A 22,449-nucleotide genomic window follows, 5' to 3' on the forward strand; every position below is an offset into this window, starting at 1 on the left:
GAAATTAAAAAGTAGTAACCCCTCCCCCCCAAAAAAGTAGCAACCCCAGCAAAGGAAAAAGTACAGAAAAATTACACAGGGTATAGAACTGCCTCTCAAATCTCCCAGCATGAAAAACCATTCAAACAAGTTTATTTGACTCCAAATAGGGGGCTATTTTGAAAAGCAGGTAATATTTAACAAATGTTAACAAACACATATTCATGAACTATGTGTCATGCTCTTGCTGTGAGCAAGACAAAGTCTCTGCATTTACTGAGCTCATATTCTCCTGGGGGAGACAGAGAACAAACAACTAAAGAACTCAATAAATCATATAATTTCAGATTGTGAGAAGCAATCTGGGAAAACACAGACCAAGAAGCAAGATACAGAATGACTGGGGATATGGTAAGGTAGGTTTTAGACACTGTGATCAGACAACTTCTCTGAGGTTATGTTGGGGCACACATCTGAGTGATGGGGAGAAATCAGCCATGTGAACATCTCGGGGTGCCATTTTCCAGGCCACGGGCTAACAGGTATAAAGGTCCCATAGTAAGATAGACAGAAAGATTGAGGGGTAGGGTGGGAGGGTGGGTGGGTGGGTGGGTGTGTGCATGGCTGGATGAATGGGCAACCTATCTATACAAAACACTACACACACATAAAACACACACAGAACATTCTCTCCATCCAACAACAGCAGAACACACATTCTTCTCTTGGACATGGAACACTTTCTAGGACAGACTGTTTTTAATGTCTGCATGTACAGCTATAGCTTTCTCTCTTAGCACTGCTTTGGCTGCATCCCATAAGCTTTGGTCTGTGGTGTTTTGTTTTCATTTAGCTCAAAGGATTTTCTAATGTCCCTTGTGATTTCTTCTTTGATCCACTGGTGGTTCAAGAACGTGTTTGCTTTCCACGTACTTGTGAATTTTCCAGTTTTCCTTTGGTTATTGATTTCTAGTTTCATCCCACTGTGATCAGAAGGGATACTTTGTCTGCTTTCAATCTTTTGAAACTTACTAAGACTTACTATGGCCTAACATACGGTTTATGCTGGAGAATGCGCCATGTCCACTTGAGGAATATGTGCAATCTGCTGTTGTCATCTATTCTTAATTTATTCTCTATTGTGGCAATCATGTTAGATGTTGGGCTTTGTCTAACTTTTTTTCTGCGTCTATTACAGTAATTATATACATTTCCCCCTTGGGGCTATTGACAAGATATACTATATTCAGAGTTTTCCTAATATTGACTCACCCTTGCAGTCCAGAGAGGAAGCCCAATTTTTTTTATTAACATACAGTGTTATAGGAGTCTCAGATGTACAACAAAATGATTCAAGAATTGTATACATTTCCCAAGTGCTCATCAAAATAAGTGTACTCTCGATCCCCTCTATCTATTTCACCCATCCCCCCCTCCACCTCTCCCATAGCAACCATCAGTTTGTTCTCTGTATTTAATAGACTGGTTTTTTGTTTGTCTCTTTTTTTAGTTTGTTCATTTGTTTTGTCTCTTCAATTCCACATATGAGTAAAATCATATGGTATTTGTCTTTCTCTGATTGATTTATTTCACTTAGCATTATACCCTCTGGCTCCATCCATGTTGGTGCAAATGGCAAGATCCCTTTTTTTTATGTGATTGAGTAAAATTCCATGGATATACATATACACATATATATACATATATACATATATATACGTATATACATATATATATACACATACCATGGAATTTATATGTACATATATATATATATATATATATATATACACACACACACATACCATGGAATTATATATATATGTCTACATACCCCATTTTCTTTATCTATTCATCTATAGATGGACACTGTTTCCACATCTTGGCTATTGTAAATAATGTTGCAATAAACATAAGGGTGAATATATCTTCTTGAATTGGCATTTGTTTCCTTTCGGTAAATACCCAGTGGGGAAATTACTGAACCATATGGTAATTCTATTTTTAAGTTTTTGAGAAACTTCCACAACGTTTTCCACAGTGGCCACACCAGCCTGCGTCCCTGCCACCAATGCACGAGGGTTCCTTTTCTTCCACATCCTAGCCAACGCTTGTTAGCGGGTTGGGAGGAACCCAATTATTAAGGACATATTTTTTTTTAAGTACGGCTGACCTACAATTTCCACCATTTGTTAGGATTTTCACATGAATGTTGATAAGCAGGTTGGCCCTATCTTGCAGGTTTTGATGCCAATGTTAGGCTTTCTTCATAAATACAATCTGAAGGATTTCCTTTTTTCTGGTGTTTTGCAACAGTTTAAATTCTATCCAACTTACCTGTCTCTTAAAAAATTTTAAGAATTTACAGGAAAATCATTTGAGCCTGGAGATATTAGGGAGGAAATTCTTCTATAACCTTTTCAATTGCTTCTGTTGTTACTTACCTGTTCAGATATGTCTGTCTGCTGCTAGCCAATATTTTTCACTTATATTTTCAAATGTATTTTTTTTCAGGACCTTTTCATTTCCTCTATATCAATAGCTATTTTCCCTTTTCCATTTCTAGTATTGCATATCTGTCCCTTTTTCTTTTTTTTTTTTTTTTTGTTAATGTTTATTTATTTTTGAGAGAGAGCAAGTGAGTGGGCGAGGGGCAGAGAGAAAGGGGGACAGAGGATCCAAAGCAGGCTCTGCACGAACAGCAGAGAGCCCGATGTGGGGCTCGAACTCACGAACCATGAGATCATAACCTGAGCCGAAGTCAGACACTCAACCAAGTGAGCCACCCAGCACCCCAGTCCCTTTTTCTTTAAAAAAAAAAAAAAAATCATTACTACACTAGCCAGGGATTTATCTGGCTTTGGTCAGTTCATTATAATGTCTTCAAAAAATCACCTAATTTTGCAATCATAGTATTTCATTCTTCTAAATGTATGATTGGATTTTGTGAGTTTTTTCTTTTTTCTATTCTGTAGCTTTTTGAATCAGGTAAACTTATTCTTATTTATATATATTAGTATAAAAGATATATTTAGTAATTATTATTCCATTTTACCTTAAGTTTTCTATTACAACCAATTGCCAAATGTATAGCCATTTCTGTATTTAGTTTTATAGGTATGTGTGTGTGTGTGTTTCTTTGAAAAGTTTTGAAGTTTATAATCTGTGTTTGGGGTTGTTGTTATTGTTTAAAATCACGGTAACTTCATTTACTATTATTAACTCTCCATTTCTTGATTTAACAACTTCAGACTGCATCTGTTGAGTCCCAGTTACAGAAAAATACTAAAAAAAAAAAAAAAAAAAAAGACCACAAATAAACCTCTTCTCACTTCCCTTCCTCCCCCTCCATGCTTGATTTTGATTGTTATATTACCTTTTTTTTATTACATTGGCAAAAGTTTTTTTTTTAATTGTTTTTAATGTTTATTTTTGAGAGAGAGAGAGAGAGAGAGAGAGAGAGAGAGAGGGACAGGGCATGAGTGGGGGAGGGGCAGGGAGAGAGGGAGACTCAGAATCTGAAGCAGGCTCCAGGCTCTGAGCTGTCAGCACACAGCCTGATGAGGGACTCAAACTCAAGAACTACAAGCTCATGACCTGAACTGAAGTCAGATGCCACCCAGGCGTCCCTACATTGTCAAAGTTTATAATATTTACATTCTGTAACCATTTTCCATAATTGTTTTGTTTTCATTTTTATATTTAAATGAATTGAGTCTTTATTACCAGTCTTTTAAATGTGGCTTCCCTGGTCACTTCTTAGTTATTTGGCTTTGTTTTTTCTTGTTTTTTCAAAAATGTCATGTGGGTCCTGGGTTTGTTTGTGACTGAGATTATCTATCTGTGTGTCTATTTCTTGCCTTTATATTTGAATGTCAGCTTGACAGAGAAAAACATCCATGGATCTTACCTTCTTTTTCTCAGCACTTTATGGACATTGAATAATTCTTAGAGAAGTCAGGCTACCCTGGTTTTTTTCGGGTATATAATTAGTATTCACCTAGGTATGTGAAGAATTTGCCCTAATCAGTGAAATGCAAAAACCATTAGGATACATCTGCTTACCACTCACATGTCAATTCTGTTCCAGGAGCAAGATGTTCTAGGTGAATTCCTTCCTCTAATGAGGAAAATTCTCTTTTACTAACTTTTAGGTACAATGACTAATCCATTTCTTAGTTTCTCTAATTCCAGGACCCCAATTACCTTTATTCTAATTAGTCTTTGTCCTTTACATATCCAGTCTTTAAATTGCTTTGGCTTAAAAAACAAAAAAAAGATCTACAGACTGTGTGATTCTCAAGCGTATTATCAATAACTGATTTTACACTGTATCTGTTCTGCTCTTCACGTTTTTTAAAAATTTTTAATGGCTTTGTGGGGAAGTTGTTTGGTCTGTCAATTTCTTCCTAAACTTATGTCATGAGCTGCACTCCCCAGAAGCAGATCCAAGAATGTGACTGCAAGTAATTTATTTGAGAGGCAATTCCAAGAAACACTAACAAAGGAGTGGGGAAGTAAAACATGAAAGGGAAGCGATCCAATAATAGTGTCAAGCAAGTAATCGCTGTGGGCAGCTAGAGCTAAAACCTACGGGGGAACTCTTTGAGACACTCGAGAACATGTCTCAGAATTATCCCAACTGAAGGCAAAGAAGCTGGAGTGTTTGCCCACCAGCTTCCTGTCTGTCTGTCACTGCGTGTAGGCTGTTTCTTGGGAACTTTCACACTCTGAGACTTCTCACTTGCCCTGAAGGTGGGCTGAGCCTACTGCTTTGGTCAGAAAAGTGACCTCAGGCACAGTGTCACAGGTACCCACAGGACTCCCAGTTCTATAGAGAATAGTTGTATAGAGGGCAAGGCTGGGGAGATAGGGGTCGGACACTAATATAAACTCCTCCTCAACCTGTGTGTTGTCGTTTCAGCTCATTTGTTAAACTTTCTTATTTTCTCTTGTTAATTTCATAGTCGCATTAAGTTCCTCTGTAGCCCCACTGGTCATCGTGGGAACCACTAGCCACAAGCAGCTACTGAGAAACTAAAATGTGACAAGTCTTACCTGAGATGTGCTCCACGTGTAAAATACATGCCAGATTCAGTCTTAGAAATAATTTAAAATACCTCCTTACTAATTTTTAAATTGATTATGTGTTGAAATAATATTTAAGTTATATTGCGTTAATCAAAAGACATTATTAAAATTAATTTCACACTTTTCAATTAAATTTGGCTACTAAAATTTTTTTAATTATATATATTCTTCAAGAATAGGCTTTTCAGGGGCGCCTGGGTGGCGCAGTCGGTTAAGCGTCCGACTTCAGCCAGGTCACGATCTCGCGGTCCGCGAGTTCGAGCCCCGCGTCGGGCTCTGGGCTGATGGCTCGGAGCCTGGAGCCTGTTTCCGATTCTGTGTCTCCCTCTCTCTCTGCTCCTCTCCCGTTCATGCTCTGTCTCTCTCTGTCCCAAAAATAAATAAAAACGTTGAAAAAATTAAAAAAAAAAAAAAGAATAGGTTTTTCATCTCTGTCTTGCATGCCAAGTTTCCAGTTTTGTTGTTGTTGTTGTTGTTTTCACTTGGGAGGGTGGGAGATTTAGTCAGTTTACTCAGATACTGTACAATTTTGTTTTGTTTTTTACTTATGCTTAAGTTGTGCAGACCTGTCCAGAAACTCTATTGCTGCTTCTGTGATGTGGGATATTTTTTTTAATTTTTTTTACATTTATTTATTTTTTGAGAGACACAGAGAGACAGAGCACAAGTTGGGGAGGGGCAGAGAGAGGGGGAGACACGGAATCTGAAGCAGGCTCCAGGCTCCAAGCTGTCAGCACAGAGCCTGATGCGAGGCTCGAACTCACAAACCGTGAGATCATGACCTAAGCCGAAGTCGGACGCTTAACCGACTGAGCCTCAGGCGTCCCTGGGATATTCTTTTCACACTCAGTGGGCCTGTGGATTACATCTCAATCTAGTATTTTATTTATTTACACTTTTTGAAAATGGAAAGTTTGACTTCCAGCCTAGATCACTTAACAGGGACCAGACTTATTCTGCTCTGAATGTTCTTTCTGACACCAACGAGAATCCCCAGGTCTACGGGCTCATCCCACAAGACGGCCCCCACTTCAGACATCGGTCACAAGTCTGGAAACACCACTACTTCTGACGGACCAACTATAAACCAGGGGCTCCCATGACCCCACTAAGACTGGATAATTTGCTAGGATGGCTCACAGGACTTAGCTAAATATTTTAGTTATGTTTGCTTATGCTTTATTATGAAGGCTACAATTCAGGAACAACCAAATGGAAGCTTTGCATAGAACGGGGTACATGTTGGGCAGGTGGGAGGATGGCATGCCACCCTTCCAGCCAGCCAATGTGTTCACCAACCTGGAAGCTGTCTGAATTTCTTGCACAAGATTTGTTTTTGTTTTTGTTTTATTCTCAAGTTAGATAGCATACAACATAGTCTTGGCTTCAGGAGCAGAATCCAGTGATTACTCTCTTGAACATAACACCCAGTGCTCATCCCAACAAATGTTCTCCTTAATGCCCATTGCCCACTCCCTCCCCCCACCCCCTCACTTTTAACAGAGATCAATCTCCAGCCTCCTTCCCTCTCTGGAGGTCAATGGGGGGTGTAGCTGAACGTTCCAAGTCTCTAATTACTTGATCTTTCTGGTGATCAGCTCATCTCCGAGGCTCTCTAGGGGTCTTAGCTTATGTCACTTTATTAGCATAAACTCATATGTGATGAAAAGAGCCCATTAGGAATAACAATCCTATCTCTCAGGAAATTCCAAAAATTTTAGGAGTTCTGTGCCAAGAACCACGAACAAAGCCCAAATATATTTCTTACTGTACCACACCTCCTGACCGAAACAAACCCCAAACCAGACAATATACGTGAAACAATAGTTTTCAAGATATTGGGTCAGGAAAAAAAAAAAAAGGATGGTGATTCCTGAGAGGTAGAAAACACATGAAGTGAGTCTTTTTTTTTTTTTTTAATTTTTTAACGTTTATTTATTTTTGGGACAGAGAGAGACAGAGCATGAACGGGGGAGGGGCAGACAGAGAGGGAGACACAGAATCGGAAACAGGCTCCAGGCTCTGAGCCATCAGCCCAGAGCCTGATGCGGGGCTCGAACTCACGGACCGCGAGATCGTGACCTGGCTGAAGTCGGACGCTTAACCGACTGCACCACCCAGGCGCCCCTGAAGTGAGTCTTATGATAGTTCCATTACTGCCTGGAGAGAGTTTCCAGGCCCCAGTTCAGGGAGGAAAGACTCAGATGGAGCCCAACAATCTCTGTACGTTGAGGAGACAAAGTGAGGCATTCAGGGAGTCCAAGGCAGCTAAATTCTGAGGCAGACTAACAGAAAAGGGAGAGCCTCAGAAAGAAAACACTGGAGATCTGCAGAGGGATCCCTTGAGTCTTCAGCTGAGTACTGATCTGTTCATGCATGAACAGAACTACCAAAGGCCACGGGAAGAACGCCAGAAAGTGTTAGAGGGAAAACTCTCATAAGTCACGCAGGACCAGGAAGAGTTCCGGTTCCAGAGTGAAAAACCTCCTAATTCATGGGATATTTTGCAGAGTACTTGAAAGAGTTTTGCCTTAGTAATGGGTCAAATTAGCACTAGAGTAAATACTGCTCTGGTCCTGCCCAGCAAACCTTATAACTAAAATCCAGAGGGATAAAACTGTTTCCAAGTAACTTAACCTTGTCCCAGAACAAAGATCAAGAATATTTTATAGGGAAACAAAAATATCCAGCATATAACAAGATAAAATTCACAACGGTTGGCACCCAGCAAAAAATTGCTAGTGATATAAGGCATCAGGAAAATATAACCTGGAAATTATAATGTAATGAAGGAAAAATCAATCAATAAAGACCTATATACTACCAAAATATAGAATCAGTAGATGAGAAACCACTATAGTAACTGTCTTCTAGATGTTCAGAAGTTAGAGGATGATTGAATATGGAAGACATTTTAAAAGACCCAAATCACACCTCTAGAGATGAACACTACAATGTTGGAGATGAAAACTTTTGTGGACGACCTAAATGGCAGGTTAGACACTGCAGAAGATCAGCGAACTTGAAGATTTAGCAATTGAAATTAGCCAAAAAGAAACAGAAAGAGGAAAGATCCTCCCCCAAATTGAATAGGTCATCAGTGAGATATGATAAAACTTCAAATGGCCTCATATATGTGTAACTGGAGTCTGCAAGAGTGGAGGGAAAACAGTTACGAAAAATGGCCCCAAACTTCCCAAATTTGATCAAATAAACTACGAAGAAACTAAATGAACCCCAACACAAGAAAAATGAGCAGAATTACACCAAAGTGTACCATAAACAAATTCACCAAAACCATTGACAAAGAGCAATTATTAAAAGCAGCCAAAGAAGACGTATTATACAGAGAAGAATAAATATACAATGAAAACAGATTTCTTATAGGAAACAATGCAAGTCACAAAGTACTTGAGCAATATATTTAAAGACATTCCCCAAATCGTCAAACTAGAATTTTATACACAGCAAAGATGTCTTTTAAAAATAAAAGCAAAGTGAAGACTTTGAAGACATACAGAAAAAAGTAATCACTAACTAGCTTTTACTACAGGGAATATTAACGAAAGTCTTTCAGGCAAGGAGAAAATGATATTAGATGAAAAACTACACTATGGAAAAAAGAGTGCCATAAATGATAACTATGTGCATAAATAAAACACACTTTTTCTTCTTAGTTAAATATCTTTAAAAGATAATGCACTGTCCAAAGTAAAAAAAAAACAAAACAAAACAAAAAAAAAAAAAACAACGTACTGTGGAGCTGAAGCATTACACTTAAGCTAAGATGTACAACACCAACAGAACAAAGGACTGAGGGGAGGGGCACCTGGGTGGCTCAGTCAGTTGAGTGTCCGACTTTGGCTCGGGTCATGATCTCACGGTTTGTGGGTTCGAGCCCCGCATCAGGCTCTGTGCTTACCACGTGCTCAGAACCTGGAGCCTGCTTCAGATTCTGTGTCTCCTTCTCTCTCTGCCCCTCCCCTGCTCACGCTTTGTCTCACTCTGTTTCTCAAAAATAAATAAATGTAAAAACAACGACAACAACAACAACAAAGGACTGAGGGGGAAAAAAATGGAAGCATAATGTGGTAAGGTTCTTTACACTAAGCATGAAGTGGCATGGTACCACTTAGCAGAAGACTCTTACAGGTTAAAGATATATACTGTGAACTATAAAGCAACATCTAAAATAATACAACAGGGGCGCCTGGGTGGCTCAGTCGGTTGAGCGGCCAACTTCGGCTCAGGTCATGATCTCGCGGTCCGTGAGTTCGAGCCCTGCATCGGGCTCCGTGCTGACAGCTCAGAGCCTGGAGCCTGTTTCAGATTCTGTGTCTCCCTCTCTCTGACCCTCCCCCGTTCATGCTCTCTCTCTGTCTCAAAAATAAATAAACGTTAAAAAATAAATAAATAAAAAATAAAATAAAATAATACAACAAAGTATACAGCTAGCATGCCAACGAAGGGGATAAAATATAATTCTATCCAAGTGTTTAGGGAAGAAATAATTCTACCAAATACTCAAATAATTTTATTTTTCTTATTTTTTTTATTTTGAGAGAGAGAGAGAGAAAGCAGGAGGGGCAGAGAGAGAGGGAGAGAGAATCCCAAGCAGGCTCTGGGCTGTCAGTGAAGACCCCAATGCAGGGCTCAATCCCACGAGCCGTTAGATCATGACCTAAGCCAAAACCAAGAGTCACACACTTAACCGACTGAGCCACCCAGGCACCCCTCAAATAATTTTAAATAGAATAAGAGAAAAAGAGAAGCACAGAACAGATGGAACAAAGAAACTAGCCAAATGGGCCAAATCATATCAATAAATATAATGCTCTAACCAAATTAAAAGGCAAAGACTGGCAGGTGAAATTTAAAGAGTAAGACCCAACTATGTACAACCTAAAAAAAAAAAATTGAACACAATGACACAACTAGTTACAAGTAAAAGGATGGAGAGGATTTCACGTGCTAACACTAATGAAAACTGGCTACACTGAGATCAGACATAGGAAATTTTAGAGCAAAGAGTATTTCCAGGCATAAAAAGGGTTATATATGTCACAATAAAGGAATCAATGCAATAAGAGGGCATAAAAATCCTAAGTGTTCAGGCACCTAATAGAAAAATAGCAAATACTTCACGTGAAGCAAAACCTGATAGAACTGCATGGAGAAAAGGCAAATCCACAATTAAAATGGGAGGTTTCAATACGCCTCTCTCTATAATGGGTAGAATAAGTAGACAAAATCAGAAAGGACACAGAAGACTTGAACAATATAATCAACTAAACTGACTGAACTGATAAGTAGAAAACTTCTAACAAGCAAAGAATACACATTCTTGTTGAATGCACTTGGAACGTATATGAAGACGGTACATATTTGGAGTCATAAAAGAAGTCTTGATAAATCTGAAAGTTTACAGGTCATGCAACATGACGTCTGGACACAATCTACCAAACGAGATTCCAAAAACAGTATAACCACAACATGCAATGATATTTGTCAATTAAAAGGAATGAAATACTGGAGTGCCTTGGTGGTTCAGTTCATTGAGCATCCGACTTCAGCTCAGGTCATGATTTCATGGTTCCTGAGTTTGAGCCCCACATCAGGCTCATAAAGATGATAAGTGATAAAGATGCTCTAAAATTAGATTGTGGGGATGACTGCACAACTCTGTGAATATGACAAAAGGATTTAGTTTTACATGTTAAATGGGTGGAATTTATGGCATTTAAATTATACAAATAAAGCTGTAAAATTTAACAATATAGAACTATATTTTTTACATACCTAAATACTTTGAAATTAAATATTTGTAAATAATCCATGGATCTAAAAAATCAAAGAGGAAAGTAGAAAAGTAATTTGAATTGGATGAAAATTAAAACACAACATACAGCTAATGCAGTACTTAGAAGGAAATGTATTGCATTAAAAAACCAATGCTAGAAATGAAAGAAGTTCTCAAAATGACCTAGCTTCTACCTAAGAAATAGAAAAAGAACAGTCAATGAAACTCAAAGTAAGCAGAAGAAAAGAAACAACAAAATTCAGAGAAGAAAACAATGGATTTTTTTTAAATGTAGGGAAAAATACATCCAGAGTTCAATCTTTCTTATAGACCCTGGAGAAGATCCATAAAATTGATAAAACCTTAACCATACCAATCGGGAAAATAGACAAAACACAAATTGCCAATATCAGGAATGAGAAACTAACATCTCTAGAGATTCTACAGACACTAAAAGGATAATTAGAGGATATTATAAACAGCGTCATACCAGTAAATTCAAGAATGTAGATAAAATAGACACATGTATTGGAAAATGCACATAATGAAAAATCCCTGAAGAAGCAGCTAATATGAGCAGCCCTATATCTATTTAGTAGTTTAAAACCCCACAGGGGCACCTGGGTGACTCAATAAGTTAAGCGTCCAACTTCAGCTCAACTCAGATCTCATGGTTCATGAGTCTGAGCCCTGCATCGGGCTTTGTGCTGACAGCTCAGAGCTTGGAGCCTGCTTCAGATTTTGTGTCTCCTCCTCGCTCTCTCCGCCCCTCCCCCGCTTATCTTCATTCTCATTCTCTCTCTCTCTCTCTCTCTCTCTCTCTCTCTCAAAAATATATAACATTGGGGCGCCTGGGTGGCACAGTCGGTTAAGCGTCCGACTTCAGCCAGGTCACGATCTCACGGTCCGTGAGTTCGAGCCCCGCGTCAGGCTCTGGGCTGAGGGCTCAGAGGCTGGAGCCTGTTTCCCATTCTGTGTCTCCCTCTCTCTCTGCCCCTCCCCTGTTCATGCTCTGTCTCTCTCTGTCCCAAAAATAAATAAACGTTGAAAAAAAATATATATATATATAACATTAAAAAAACCCACAAAGAAAACTGCAAACCCAGATGGCTTCATTGGTGAATTCTATCAAATATTTAAAGACAAACATACTATTCTAGAACAGCTCTTCCCCACCCCCAAAGAAATAATAATGAAAAGAAGGGAATACTTCCCAATTCATTCTATGAGGCCAGAATGATTCTGTAACCAAAACAAAGACATTACAAAAAATAAAATAAAATGACAGACCAATATTTCCCAGGAACATAGATGCGAAATGGTCAACAAAATTTTAGCAAATCAAATCGAGTAATATATAAAAAAGAAAACATCATGACCAAGGGAGTTTATTCTAGAATGGTAAGGTCAAGTTAAAATTTAAAAATCAAACAATGTAATTCATCAGCTTGATAGACTAAAAAAGAAAACCTGTATGACCATCTCAAATGACTCAGAAAAGCATTTGATAAAATCTAACATCAATACTTAATAAAAACTCTGCAAACTAGACCATACACAAAAATAAACTCAAAATGGATGAAACCTAAATATAAGAGAGGAAGCCATCAAAATCCTTGAGGAGAAAGCAGGCAAAAACCTCTCTGACCTTGCCGCAGCAACTTCTTACTCGGCACGTCTCCAGAGGCAAGGGAAACAAAAGCAAAAATGAACTATTGGGACCTCATCAAGATAAAAAGCTTCTGCACAGCGAAGAAAACAATCACCAAAACTAAAAGGCAACCGACGAAATGGGAGAAGATATTTGCAAATGACATATCAGATTAAGGGTTAGTAGCCAAAAATCTATAAAGAACTTACCAAACTCAACACCCAAAACCCCCCAAATAATCCAGTTAAGAAATGGGCAAAAGATGTGAATAGACACTTCTCCAACAAAGACATCCAGATGGCCAACCGACACATGAAAAAATGCTCCACATCACTCATCATCAGGGAAAGACAAATCAAAACCACAATGAGGTACCACCTCACACCTGTCAAAATGGCTAACATTAACAACTCAGGCAACGACAGATGTTGGCAAGGACGCGGAGAAAGTGGATTTCTTTTGCACTGCTGATGGAAATGCAAACTGGTGCAGGCACTCTGGAAAACAGTATGGGGGTTCCTCAAAAAATGAAAAATCGGGGGCGCCTGGGTGGCACAGTCGGTTAAGCATTAAGCGTCCGACTTCAGCCAGGTCACGATCTTGCGGTCCGTGAGTTCGAGCCCCGCGTCGGGCTCTGGGCTGATGGCTCAGAGCCTGGAGCCTGTTTCCGATTCTGTGTCTCCCTCTCTCTCTCTGCCCTTCCCCCGTTCATGCTCTGTCTCTCTCTGTCCCAAAAATAAATAAACGTTGGAAAAAAAAAAAAAAAAGAAAAGAAAAATCGAACTACCCTATGACCCAGCAACTGCACTACTAGGCATTTATTCACGGGATACAGGTGTGCTGTTTCGAAGGGACACATGCACCCCCATGTTTATAGCAGCACTATCGACAATAGTCCAAGTATGGAAAGAGCCCAAATATCCATCAATGGATGAATGGATAAAGAAGATGTGGCATATACATACCATGGAGTATTACTCGGCGATCAAAAAGAATGAAATCTTGCCATTTGCAACTACATGGATGGAACTAGAGGGTATTATGCTAAGCGAAATTAGTCAAAGACAAATATCATATGACTTCACTGAAATGAGGACTTTACGACACAGAACAGATGAACATTAGGGAAGGGAAGCAAAAATAATATAAAAACAGGGAGGGGGACAAAACAGAAGAGACTCATAAATATGGAGACAAACTGAGGGTTACGGGAGGGGTTGTGGGAGGGGGGATGGGCTAAATGGGTAAGGGGCACTAAGGAATCTACTCCTGAAATCATTGTTGCACTATATGCTAACTGGGACGTAAATTTAAATAAATTCATAAATTAATAAATTAAATTAAATTAAACTCTGCAAACTAGGAATAAAAGGAAGTTTCTTTAAGCTGCTAAAGATCATTTAGGAAAAACCAGAGCTAACATCATACTTAATTGTAAAGAATTGAACCTTCTCTTCTAAGATCAGGAAGAAAACAATGATGCCGACTAATACTGTCTCTATTCAACCTTGTACTGGGGTTCTAGGTTCTAACCAGTGCCAAAAGGGGGAAAAAATTGGTCATCCAGATTAGAAAAGGAGATTTGAAATTAAAAAAAAAAAAATTAGGAAAAATCAACCAATCAATAATTACAGTAGCATCAAAAATCTGGCTGGTGCCTGGCTGGCTCAGTCAGTAGAACATGTGACTCTTGATCTCAGGGTCGTGAGTTCAAGTCGCATGGTGGGTGTGAAGCTTACTTAAAAAAAATCTGATCAAAAGAAATATGTAAACTTGTTGCCTGAAAACCACAAAATACTGCTGAGAGGAATTTTTATTTTTTTAATATTTATTTTATTTCTTTTGAGAGACAGAGCAGAGTTTGAGCAGGAGAGGGGCAAAGAGAGAGGGAGAGAGAGAATCCTAAGCAGGCTCTGTGCTGTCAGTGCAGAGCCCAATGCGGGACTCGGTCTCATGAACAATGAGATGGTGACCTGAGCCGAAATCAACCTGAGCGGAAATGAAGAATCAGATCCTTAACCGACTGAGCCAACCAGACGCCCCTGGTGAGAGGAGTTTAAAAAGGTCTAAATAACTGAAGAGATATACTGTACTCTTAATCTGGGTAAATCAATATTAAGCTATAATTCTCCATCCAAGTAATGCATTCATATTAAAAATCCCAGCTTTTCTTTGTGGTTGTAGAAGTTGACAAGCTGATCCGCAGAAATGCCAAAAATCTAGACTAGCTGAACGACGTCGGAAAGGAATGGCAAAGTCGGAGAATGTACATGACTTGACTTCAAGAATCATTTTAAGTCTACGGTAATTGAGACAGTGCGTTACTGTCATCAAGATAGGCAAGTAGACGGGCGCCTGGGTGGCTTAGTCGGTTAAGCATCCGACTTTGGCTCAGGTCATGATCTCGCGGTCTGCGAGTTCAAGCCCTGCGTCAGGCTCTGTGCTGACGGCTCAGAGCCTGGAGCCTGTTTTCACATTCTGTGTCTCCCTCTCTCTCTGACCCTCCCCCGTTCATGCTGTCTCTCCCTGTCTCAAAAATAAATAAATGTTAAAAAAAAATTTTTAAAAAAAAGATAGGCAAGTAGATTAATGAGGCAGAATAGTCTCTAGAAATAAATCCCCACATATACAGCCAGTGACTTCTGAGAAAGATGCAAAGAAAATTGATTGGGTAAAGGGTACTCTTTTCAATAAATGGTGCTAGAACATTTGGTTATCCGTATGCAAAACAAAAAAACAAAAAACTTTCTCTCGTACCTCACACCTTACAAAAAATATCTCAACATGGATCCTAGGCATAAATTTAAAACCTAAAGCTATATTAAAAAAAAAAAAAAAGTTCGAGAAGAAACATTTTGTGACCTTAGGCTAGGCAGAGATTTCTTAGATCTAACACACCAAAAGCACAATTTATAAAATAATTGATCAATTAGGGGATCATCAAAATTAAGAACTTTTGCTCTTCAAAAGATACTGTTAAGACAAGTCACAGAATGAGAGAAAATATTTGCAAATTATGTAGCTGTTGAACAATGCATCCAGAATACATAAAGAACTTTCAAAATGCAATCCAATATCACCCATTTTCCGAAAGTTCCCATTATGCCACTTCCTTTTGGGAAAGACCTACGTTAGTTGGTACCTGTTTTCAATAACTGAAGGAATCTAAAAAGGATTTTAGCTGTTATGAAAAAAGGCCATTACCATATTAACGTAGGTCTTTTGTAAAACCAAAGTGTCCTAACAAACTTTTGGAAAGTAGGGGTCGTACTCTGTGTTAAGCCATTTTGGCTTATAAAAGGTTTCATGGGCATGCTCTACTTTTGGCGAGTGGGGAAAACCTAGAAGAAAACACACTACTCAATAAAAAATGGAAATGAGTTAAACAGACACTTCACCAAAGAAGATGTGTGGATGACAAAAACAAATACATGATCAGATACTCAACATCGTAAGTCGATGGGGAAAGGAAAAATAAACCCCCTGGGAGAAAACGCTCCACACCTTAGAACTGCTAAAATTAAAAAGACTAATCGTAGAAGGTATTGGCAAGGACTTGGAGGAAATGGGACTCACATAGACTATAGATGGGGAAGTCAAATATTATAATCACTTGTGGAACAATTTGAAAGTTTCTTAAAAAGTCAAATCTGTGTCTACCGTGTGACTCCACAATTCTTCTAGGTATTTGCCCAAGATAAATGAAATAATGTGTTCATACAAAGACTTGTATGAGAATGTTCATAGCATTTATTTGTCACAACTCCAACTGGAAACAACTTACACGTCCATTGATAGATGAATGGATAAAGAAATTGTAGTCGGCCCATTCAATGGAGTACTACCCAGCATACAAAGGAATGAAAACAGATGAATCTTGAAATAATTATGCCAAGTGAAAGAAGTCAAAGAGGAGTACGATTCTATTATGATTCTATTTATATAAAGTTCTAGAAATTGCAAAATTAATCCATAATGACAAAAAACAGACCAGTCATTTCCTGGGGATGGAGTGCAGAGAGGAGAGACGACATTGGAAAGAGACAGGAAGAAAGTTATGGAGATGATAAATTCATTGTCTTTTTTTTTTCAATTTTATGAAATATTTATTTCTGAGGGACAGAGCACGAGCAGAAGAGGAGCAGAGAGAGAGGGAGACACAGAATCCGAAGCAGGCTCCAGGCTCTGAGTTGTCAATGCAGAGCCCGACATGGGGCTTGAACTCATGGACTGCGAGACCACGGCCTGAGCTGAAGTCAGAAGCTTAACCGACTGAGCCACTCAGGTGCCCCAATAAATTCATTGTCTTGATTGTGGGTGATGGTCTCTTGAGTATGTGACTGTACATTTTAAATATGCATACTTTATGGTCTATCATTTATACGTCAATAAAGCTGTTCAGAAAAACCTTATTAGAGGCACCTGGGTGGCTCAGTCGGTTAAGCTTCTGCCTTTGGTTGTGGGTTCTGGCCTCATGTCGGGCTCTGTGCTGACGGCTGGGAGCCCAGAGTCTGCTTCAGATTGGGTTGTCTCCTCTCTCTGCCCCTCCCCACTTAAGCGTTCTCTCTCTCAAAAATAAACATTTAAAATTAAAAAAAAGAAAAACCTTATTAAAGAGAACTATAAATGCCTTCATTAAAAATAATGCACATTTTTCACAAGAAATAGAGGGTCACAGTGGTCTGCAGCAAAAGCCAAAAAAAAAAAAAAACTCGTTTAGAATTTCATCAAAGGTTCTATTTAAGGGATAACACACATGTAGGTCTTATTTTCAAAATTCATTACTGGTTTCGTGAGATGGTACCCCACGGTAAAGCCAAGATTCATTAGGGTCCAATGGTCACTCCCCCCCCCCTCAAGAAAATACACTGCATGAGTAGATTTATAAGTAAGGATAGCTACTATCGAGGGCATTTAAAATGCTATTTACTCTGACACGTGGGGAAACAGAGTATTACGAAGTCTGAAAACCGAGATACAACTTTAGAAACGTGTTTCAAAAGAGTATTTAAGAGCATCAGTAAAGGAAATTAAAAGAACTAGGTTAAGTCTGGAGACGAGGAGTATGGAGGTGGGGGTTAAAGGCACTTGACGCTTTCAGTTTGGCAAATCAGGAGACTCAGATTGAACCTCGTGACTAGAACAATTACAAGATAATAAGGACATGTATCCTCTTTGACTCCAACCCTCCCGTATGTAGGAACAAAGAATTCCAAGAAGGAGGCATTTCTCCAACTGAGGGTTGAAGATTTTCAGGACGCCCGGATGGAGTTCTAACATAAAGAAATCAAAGCTAAAGGGCTCTGAATCACAGCGCCTGTTTTGTGTGTAATGTGCAAATCAGGTTGGGCTACAGGCTCGATACGATGCAGGTTTCTCCACCACATGTGTCATTGGTTGCTTGCTGTATTAATTCAACCAATCCATACGTATTGAGCAGCTACTGAGCATGGGCACTTGGCCAGGTGCTGTTCAAAATTCTGATCTACAACTAGAAACACTTCTGTTTTTATCATCTTCTTTGAAGGATCACTTTGATTGCTTGCCATAATTGAGCCATGGTGGTCCCTTGGGGATACAGTGTCTTCTTCAGTCCTCCCAAATGGAGGATCCATTTGGTCTGTCCATCCTCACTCCTCCTGGTTGCCATTCCCAGCGCCCAGCACACCATTCCCTCTCACATTTGTTAAACTTCTCCTCCTCAGCGAATCAACCGTCTGCTTATGTCTTCTCCCCCCACTCCCTACAGCAGTTATCTACGACCCTCATTCATAAAAGACTAAGCGGGTGGCTCAGGCTTCCTCCGTCTCAACTCCTGCCACCGTCTTGAGTTCGTTCAACACAAGCCTGGGTGGTCCATCGACACTCCTTCAATTCTTTGAATGCCTCCTGTTCTGCGACTTCTTTCCCACACCAATACCCACCCCCAAGTCACACAGGTAATCAGGAACTGCATCACATCAATAACACTAATTCAATAACGCTAACCTCTTCCAGCCACAACTTTGTATCCTTCGTGTTCAATTACTTGGAGTATAATAGTTTTGCTTCCTTCCTTCCTCTTTTCTTTCTCCCTTTTTTCCCTCTTTTTTCTCTCTCTTCATCTTTTGAACTGATAGTCCTCCTCTGGGGCGCCTGGGTGGCACAGTCGGTTAAGCGTCCGACTTCAGCCAGGTCACGATCTCGCGGTCCGGGAGTTCGAGCCCCGCGTCGGGCTCTGGGCTGATGGCTCAGAGCCTGGAGCCTGTTTCCGATTCTGTGTCTCCCTCTCTCTCTGCCCCTCCCCCATTCATGCTCTGTCTCGCTCTGTCCCAAAAATAAAATAAATGTTGAAAAAAAAAATTTAAAAAAAAAACCAAAAAACTGATAGTCCTCCTCTTTCTCTCCATCACCGCTCTCCTGTACTCCCCTCCTCTTCTACTCGTTTTCAAATTGGATATTGTGCTTAAACACCTTCCTAAGTCTCACGTTATTTCCAGTTTTTCCGTAGGCTTTTTGGGGTCTCTACTTGTGTCACCTGCAAGTGACGGCCATTTTTTCAGACTCCTTACTTTCCACTTTTTTGTGCCTGTAATTTATTTTTCTTATGTTATCATTTTACCAGGGACATACGGTAAAATGAACAGGTATGATGTACTGATAGAGTTTCTCTGCAAATCTACTCCAAATACTGCCTTTCGCTCATTCTCCACGGCCAATTTCCTAGCCCAAGCTACCATTCTTTTGCTTGATCAATTCATCTGGCCTCACGAATGGATTCCCCCGTCCTACTCTGTTTCTCTCCATTCCTTCCGCACCTAACAGCTAGAGTGACCTTTTAAAAACACATCTAGGTTATGTCCTTGCCTTGCCCTAACCCTTTCACTAGTTTATAGCTGCACCTAGAATAATATCCAGAGTTTTCACAGTCTTCCTCTTCAATCTCTTCTTTTCTAATGCTACTAGATTTTCCTCATAGTATTTTCTTTTATTTCCTGAAGACAGTAATACTTTCCTGCTGCAAGTCCTTCGCTGTGGCTATTCCTTCTGCCTAGAATGTTCTTTGCCTCACACTGTGTCTAGAGAACACCTACTCAGCCTTTAGGACTCAAAATTCTCCCAGAGAAGCCCTCTTATGACTCTAGAAGTTCGGTCAACTCTCTCTTTTTTCATATTTCATTTAACTCTTCATTTTTCTTTCAAAGAACTTACCACTTTATGTAATTATGCATGTTTATTTGTGGGGCTACTTAATACATGTCTCTCCCATTATACTAAAAGCTCTCTGCGTTTATCCCATCATCCCTAGCCTATGGCATTTTGCCCAGAAAATAGTGTGCTCTTAATAAATATTTATTGAGTGAATAAATGGATGAATGAGGACATAAAGATGAATAAGACACAATCCTGGCTCAGAAAATGCACTCACAAATCTTTCCTTACAGTCTTAATGATTTGTTTTCCTTACCAGGGTTAGAAATGGCAACGAGGGGCAAGATGGCATCCAAAACCCCGACATTATATTCCTTAGTGAGAAGACCTTGTTAGGTCAGAAATTGACTAATATAAGCAATCATAGCAGCCGGGATCTAGGTCCGAAAATGGCAGAAGAAGCAGGATAAACTGGGGCAAGAAACTATTTTAAATACAGGAATTATTCCTCACTCACCCAAATCCAGAAGCTAAAACAGCTAAAATACCCACGATTGAAATTTTATTAGTTTGAATTTAGACTGAAGCAATTCAACACTCACAACATACTCCTTTTCACACATTGGCTATTTCTCTCCTAATTTCTGTATACAAGTATTTTTAAAAATAGTGTTGTATGAGGAAACAAAAGCAAAAATACACTATTGGGACTATAACAAAATAAGAAGCTTTTGCGCAGTGAAGGAAGCCATCAACAAAACAAAAAGACAACCTACTGAATGGGAGAAGGTATTTGCAAATGATATATCTGACAAAGAATTGATACCCAAACTATATAAAGAACCTATATACCAACACCAAAAAATAGTCTGATTAAAAATAGGCAGTGGACTTGAATGGACATTTTTCCAAAGAAGACACACAGGTGGCCAACACACATGAAAAGATGCTCAACATCACTCATCAGCAGAAAAATGCGCATCAAAACCACAATGAGATATCAACCTCACACCTGTCAGAATGGCTAGTATCAAAATGATAAGAGATGGGGCGTCTGGGTGGCTCAGTCGGTTGAGCGTCCGACTTCAGCTCTGGTCATGATCTCACTGTCTGTGAGTTCAAGCCCCGCGTCGGGCTCTGTGCTGACAGCTCAGAGCCTAGAGCCTGTTTCGGATTCTGTGTCTCCCTCTCTCTCTGACCCTCCCCATTCATGCTCTGTCTCTGTCTCAAAAATAAATAAACATTAAAAAAAAAAAATTTAGGGGTGCCTGGGTGGCGCAGTCGGTTAAGCATCCGACTTCAGCCAGGTCATGATCTCCCGGTCTATGAGTTCGAGCCCCACGTCAGGCTCTGGGCTGATGGCTCAGAGCCTGGAGCCTGTTTCCGATTCTGTGTCTCCCTCTCTCCCTGCCCCTCCCTCGTTCATGCTCTGTCTCTCTCTGTCCCAAAAATAAATAAACGTTGAAAAAAAAAATTTTTTTAATTAAAAAAAAAATATAAGAGATAACAAGTGTTGACAAAGATGTGGAGAAAAAGAAGCTCTTATGCATTGGTGGTGGGAATATAAATTGGGGCAGCCACTATGCAAAACAGTATGGAGATTCCTCAAAAAGTTAAAAATAGAAACACCATATAATCCAGTAATTCTAATACTGAGTATATACCTAAGAAAAACAAAAACACGAATTTGAAAAGATATATGCCCCCCTTTATTAACTGCAGCATTATTTACAATAGCCAAGAAATGGAAGCAACTAAAGTCCCCACCAATAGATAAATGGATAAAAAAGATGTGTTATATACATACAGTGGAATATTATTCAGCCATAAAAAATAATGAAATCTTGCCACCTGTGACAACATGGATGGACCTAAATGTTATTATGCTAAGTGAAAAAAAGGGGCACCTGGGTGGCCCAGTCGGTTAAGCATCTGACTCTTGATTTCGGCTCATGTCACGGTCTCACGGTTCGTGAGATCGGGCTGTGCGTCAGGCTCTACACTAAGCATGGAGCCTGCCTGGGATTCTCCCTCTCCCTTTCTCTCTCTGCCCCTTCCCTGCTCACTTACTCTCTGTCTCTCTCTCTCAAAATAAATAAACACTTAAAAGGTGTTTTAAAATAGTGTTGTATGTTGTACTAACGGAAAGATCCGGGCTTTTGCCCAAAAGAAATACAAGTGGCAACAACTGTTAGCTTCCAAAGTCAGAAGCAGCCAAGGTTACTTGAAGAGAAATGTGGAGTCCCACATGTTTAAATGCAGGTTGAATGGCAAATGTGGGTTCCTTCTTAGGGATTCCATCTTTCCCTCAGTCTTGGATGATAAGCCATCTCCGCTCATATTCAAGCTTCCCTACACCTGTGTCCTGAATCCTCTCCTTCCTCCCCTGAGAACATCACCTTGCACCTTAGCCTTGTTTTCTCTCTCTTCCAAAAACATCCTTTAGAGTCACAAATATGCTTTTTCCTCCTTTCCCTGACTTCGTGTGATCCCTTGGCTATGATTTACATCTTCCTTTCTCATTAAAGGAGAATCAGTTTCGTACCTCCCACTCCTTAACTCATTGTAACCTGGCTCCTGACCCACCAACCAAAAGAATCCCCTCTGGAATTACTTTCTGACAAATCTGAAGAGCATTTTTTGGTCTTTATCCAGTGCTGTGACAATCAATATTGAACCATCACCTTCTCAGAGCAGGGGTTGGCAGCCTGAATCTATAGCGTATTAGACTTTCAGCGGTACAAATGCATTCACCATGGCTGATTTCAGTCACCAACTTGGCATCCCCTGGCTTCCC

Source organism: Prionailurus bengalensis, chromosome B4 (assembly GCF_016509475.1).
Source record: "Prionailurus bengalensis isolate Pbe53 chromosome B4, Fcat_Pben_1.1_paternal_pri, whole genome shotgun sequence".
Taxonomy (NCBI): Eukaryota; Metazoa; Chordata; class Mammalia; order Carnivora; family Felidae; genus Prionailurus; species Prionailurus bengalensis.